The sequence below is a fragment of the Drosophila serrata genome, unplaced genomic scaffold (assembly GCF_035046125.1).
Source record: "Drosophila serrata isolate PLE 108 unplaced genomic scaffold, ASM3504612v1 contig_69, whole genome shotgun sequence".
Classification (NCBI taxonomy): domain Eukaryota; kingdom Metazoa; phylum Arthropoda; class Insecta; order Diptera; family Drosophilidae; genus Drosophila; species Drosophila serrata.
Genome location: NW_028256967.1, coordinates 317,549 through 323,673, shown reverse-complemented (window position 1 = coordinate 323,673; position 6,125 = coordinate 317,549). Strand labels below are relative to the sequence as shown.

General features: G+C 38.2%; 1 pseudogene; it reads right to left on the bottom strand.

Annotated features, from left to right (window-relative positions):
- Positions 1-4,979: 4,979 nt before the first annotated feature.
- LOC147644903 (uncharacterized) lies at positions 4,980-5,697 on the bottom strand (annotated as a pseudogene).
- Between the last annotated feature and the right edge of the window lie 428 nt (positions 5,698-6,125).

Below are 6,125 nucleotides of genomic sequence, written 5' to 3'. Positions count from 1 at the left end.
GTCAACAGGACTGCAGAGCTGATCAACATGATTAAAAATGATACCAAAATTATACCGTCAGCCATCACTAGCCACTGGCCAATAGGCACGCTAGGGCTGCTTGGAGAATGCTAGATGAGGTAAGTGTGGCTGGACCGAGGGATTTGGGGTAATAAAGAAGCTCGGCCTTGGGTTTTAATCCAGGGTTGCCTTGACCTGGAAAGGCGCGGTTCAAACACATCTGCAAACCTTATATTCGGAGATCCCGGAATACTATTTGGGGATAGTTCAAGAAGAAAATTGCACCATTTACCGAGACTTGTTCGGGCATGGTAAAATTTGAGAAAATAATAGAAAAGTCTCTATAGACCTTTTCCATGTATTAACTGGACGCGTACCACTCATCATGAACAATGTCAAGAACCAAGAAGAGGACTTAACCACCTGGGTGAAACAGCGACCTTACGCTCTAACGCAATAGCCTCAGAGAATTTTTCAAAATTGCCAAGCAAGCGAAGGATGATGTAATCAACCAAATAAAAATTCCTGTTTAGGGATTACAAGAAGGAAATACGCAGAGCACAAAGAAGATCTTACAGATCCTGTCAGCACTTATGAAAGGCTAGTTCTCAGAATACACAGAGGTCACCGATATTCACTGGGCTATAGACTTCTTTGGGGGGATAAAATAAAAATCAAATCAATGTTAGCATAGAAGCAATAATAACCCACATAGAAAGAGAAATGCCATAAAGATAACAGGTTATATGGACGACGTAATCATTATTATTACTATCATCTGATAGATTAAGGAATCAACCCTCAAGTAGATATATGAATGGCCGGACAATGTAGGACTCAATATCAACGCAGAAAGGATGGACCTCATTCTATTTACTAAAATCAATACAACAAGACTGACCCAGAATAAACAAGTCAAATACCTCGGCATTGTACTAGAAAGAAAGCATGAAAGACAATGTACTGGATAGAGTGAAAAAATGTTTAGCAGCACACGGGGTCTCTTATCAGCTCTAGTGGAATGGGTGTGCAAGTCAGTAATGTCTTATTGTGGTAGGAAGTCATTTTGAAGACATAAGCAGAACGCCCGTTGCATCAGGAAATATGTCGCTACAAGGACTTGGACACAGTTCAATTCGTCGAGGCATGATCAGTGTATCTGTCTACATGATATCCGGAACTTGCCCAGATGTAAAATCAACAACATTCATGGGACTCGACGACTGGAAAACGGGTCAGGACCATGCTCAACACCTTAACGTATTCACCTATTAAAGCCGCCTTTTAGTTTTAAACACTTCTTATTCTTCTCGCCTCTTATTAATGTTTTCTTTATTATTTAATCTGGAACTTTTTATACTTGGTTTTATCTTTTCTTCACTCTTGTCTCTTTTTTACACTTGTCTTATTCACATCTACTCTCTTCCGATCTTCTCACCAAGTGATCTGCCGCTCCCAGAAACCAGTCAAACAACCCCCATTTTCAGCCAGTCGCTCTCTCATGCTCTCTCTTGAGAGAGCTTAACATCTCAATTAGAGTGGCCAGAGCATACTTATCTTCACTGGCCTGCTACAACTCGGCCGTCCTGACTTTGAGATAGCCCTCTATCTCTGCTTAGAATTATAACTTAACTATTATTTACAATTTGTTTTTTCATTTACAATTCAATTCTTAGTTTACTATCTTAGTTATAGTTTTAACCAATTTCTATTATGTCAATTATTTGCACTCCAAACACCTTGATATGGATTGCGAGACAACTGGAACCCATCAATATCTTTAAGCAAATATCTGTCATTTTTTAAAACTTTTTCAATTACATAAGGACCTTTATTTTTTGGAATGAGTTTTCTTGACGCTCCTACAGTGCTATCAAAATTCTTTACCATAACATAATCTCCTTCTTTATATTCTGTAGCAATTTTCTTTTTTGCATTATAATATTTTTCATTCTTTATTTGAGATTTTCTTTGTTCCTCTTCTGCTTCTTTTCTAACATCTTCTAAAGTTTTCCTTACATTTTCTACCTCATCTTCGTCTTGTAATCTTTTCTTTAGATTATCCAAAACTTCTCCCTTCTGTGTTATCCCAAAAAATGTTTCACTAGGACACTTGGTACTATTATGAATCGTATTATTCATTGCATATTCTACTTTTTCCATAACTCTATCCCAATGTAATCCCTTTTCCGGTGCTGTCAATTTTGCTATCATTGGTCCTAGACTTCTATTAATTCGTTCAACTTGGCCATTAGCCTGTGGCGAGCCCGTCGCTATTTTTATATGCTTCACGTTACTTTTTTCCATAAACTCTGCAAAATCAGAAGATGTAAAACAACTGCCCCGATCTGATACTATGCATCTAGGTATACTATAAGCTCGAAAATAATATGTTCATGCATTTATCACCTCTTTCGTATTTGTCGTTTTTGTTGTGTACAACCTAACAAACTTTGTAAAAGCATCTACGACCACAAATATATGTTTTTTCGATCTGCTACTATCTACCGGCCCATAATGATCTATATGAATGATCTCAAAAGGTTTGTTGCCTTTTGGTATGCTATGTAAATGTACATCTCCTCTACCTACTTTCGGGGCATACGCTATGCACTTTAAACAATTTTGAATGTGTTCAACGACTTTATCTTTCATGCGTGGAAACCAATAGCTCTTCACAATAACTTCTAACATTTTATCCCTCCCAATATGACCCTTTTCATCATGATACTTGTATAGCACATGTTCCTCCATTCGATTCGGTACGTAAAATAATAATCTGTTTTCATTGCTTTTCCCTATATCATTTCATATATCTTATGCTCGCAACTTTCTAACATTTTCCTAATTTCCTGAACCTTTACATCTTTTGATTGACAAATTAATAAATTTGTTTCGAATGTATTTGCCTCCACTATCATAATATTGTTGCATCTACTCAATGCATCTACATGTTGCATTTGTCTACCTGCTCTGTGCTTTAATTCATAATCGAATTCCTGCAGCTCTAAAGCCCACCGTGCTACTCAATCTTATTGAGGGTTAATGTTAGAGAGTTACAGTCTGTTACAATTTTAAATCGTTTGCCTAGCAAATATATTCTAAATCTTCTTAACGCGTAAATTATAGCTAAAGTCTCCAATTCAAAACTGTGATACTTCGCTTCCGTTGCAGTTGATCTCTTCCAAAAATAGAAAATAGGATGTAACTTGCTGTCATCTTTTTTCTGAAGATGTACAGCCCCAAATCCTAAAGCACTTGCATCACAGTGAAGTTCGACATCATCTCTGTAATCATATAAAGCTAACACTGGCGCTTCTATTAACTTCGCCTTTAAAAGCGAAAAACAATTCAACTCTTCTTCTTCAAACCTAAAAAGCCTATCCTTTCTCAATAAATCATATAATGGTTTCGATAATATATAGAGAAATCCTTAATGAATCGTCGAAAATACGAACAAAGACCCAAAAAGCTTTGAATTGCTTGCACCTTGCCTGGAATCAGAAAATTTTGTATAGCTTCTAACCCCTTGCTATCAGCCCTAATCCCATCTTTTGAAATTAGAAAACCTAAATATTTGACCTTGTCTTGTAAAAATTTGCATTTATCCATTCTCAATTCTAACTTGTTTTCTACTAACCTTCTAAATACTTATTTTACAACATCTAAATGTTCTTCTAAACTTTTGCTTGCAACTAAAATATCGTCCATGTATATGATAACCTTCTTTTCTCTTATCATATCCGAAAATATGTCATTGACGAATTTCTGGAATACCTGTGGGGCTGTTTTAAGACCCATGGGCATCCGTAGAAACTCAAACTGCCCCAACGGGGTGGTAAACGACGTATATTTCACTGAGTCTTCGTTAACAAATACATGAAAGTAGACATTCTTAAGATCCAATTTTGTAAATACCGATTTTCCCACTAAGCTATCTAAAGGTCATCAATTAATGGTATCGGATAATTGTCCTTAGCCATGATTTTATTCAATTTTCTAAAATCTATGCAAAGTCTAAGTTCACCTGACTTCTTCTTCACTAATACGATAGGAGAAGCATACTCCGATTTACTAGGTTGAATAATCCCATCTCTAATGTATTCGTCTAACATTTTTGACAATGCTTCCTTCTCACTATATGACAGTCTTCTTGGTGCGCAGCTAAATGGTTTTGAGTTTTCTAACACTATTTTCATTTCACATTTTATTTTCGGAATTTCCGGTCGCTTGACTTGAACATAATGCGTCTCTAACAACTTGATAAACGTTTCACAATCCTTATAGTTTACTTGCTCACCAATATTATAAAGTTTTTCTTCCTCACAGTTTTCTAAAATGTTTATATCCATCATTTTCCGATCAAAATTTTCGTCCAACACACCTCGATGTTCCTCCCCTAACCCTTTTGTACCTAAAGTTTGTTCCCGTATGACATCTGTACCTAAATTATTATCTTCCAAACATTCACCTAAGCTTGTATCTAAACCATTTTCTCCTAAATTTGTACCTAAAATGTTCTCATATAAACTTGTACCTAAACTATTTTATCCTAACGTTGTACCTAAAAATTTCTCACCTAAACTTGTACCTAAATTATTTTCTCCTAAATCTTTTTGATCTAAATCTGTACTGAAACTACCTTTATCTAAATTTTTGTCCTCGAAAATTTCACTTTCTAAACTTTCGCAATCTAATACTCTATCCAATTCATAAGGGCCCTTAGTATTGTCATTCACTAAACTAATGTTTGTATTACGACCGACTTGGGTTTTACATTCCTCGATTGTAATCATTTTTAAGGTTTCTAAATTAATTTCTAACTTACAAGCTTTCATAAAATCTCTCCCCAGCACAATATTACAGAGCATAGATTCGCTAGCCACAACAATTAATTTAAACCAAATCTTTATTTCATTTTTTAATACAAAGCATAATATTTTTCCAAGGCTTTTCAATAAGCTTTTGTTTAGTCCAAAATAACTTTCTCTTAGAGGTTCCAACTTAATGTTTCTCGGTATACAAGAACGTTTTATGAACGAAACTGGGCTTCCCGAATCTATTTGGCACTCTGTAATAATAGACTGGTTAGTATTTTCCCCACAAAAAATTTTAAATATTCTTACATAATTGTTTTCCACCTTCTTCTCATTCTGGGGACATACAGCAATACGGTGATCCTCTGCGCCACAGCCATAACATGAACCAGGCTCTCGCTTTAGCTTGGTGCACTCCCAGTTCCAGTGCCCCTTGCCATTGCAATTGAATCATCGAGTTTCGTTGTTCGTCGAAACCGCCTTTGCTAACGACGCCTTCGCCTTAATTGACGCCCTTTCTGGCAGCTTGATGTCCGCAAACGCTCCTCGGGGCATCAAAACATTGCATTTTAGCCAGCATTCGAAGACTTGGTAATGGAATGCCCTCTACGAGCCCATCCACCAGCTCATCCTCTTCCATCGCCACATCCCGAGCCAATCTGCACTTCTCCTCGAAGTACATCGCAAATTGTTCATCCGGCGACCAGACGCGTGCCTCAAACTTGCGCCTTAATGCCGCTTTTGACTCAATGCTCCCAAAAGCTAGCTTTAATTCTTCGATGAGCTCGTCCATTGGCTTCGCCAACCGTCCGGCCTCAGCATGCAGCCATTGTAGGGAATCTCCCTCGAGCTTGCTGATCAACAGAATTCGCCGCTGCATGTCTGTTAATCTATTTCTCTGGCCATGTTAAAAACCGGTGATGCGAAACTGTCTGTTGCCATTTCGCCATCTCGCTGTACGTCGCCTCTGCCGTCTCCTCTGCCGTTGCCTCTGCCGTCGCCTCGTTGCGGGTTCTGGAAACTTCTGGTAGGTAGCTGTTCAAAGTTCTCGGAACTGTTGTTGTTGGCGTCGTTGTTTCGACGCTCGCCACTGTCGCCAACACCAACGCCTAGCTGTCTCCTTCTCGGAACCATGCCGAATTCGAGCATTTTCGTCTCTTCCATTCCCGCCGTCTTCGTTGCTCTGGCTGCGGCCGACATTGGCGCCGATCTGGCGATTCAAATTTGAGAGAATTTTTCTCGTCTTGGCAGTTGCCTCGCGCAATTCTCCAAGAGTTTCTTTGGCGATCTCCAGCTCACCGTCAATTT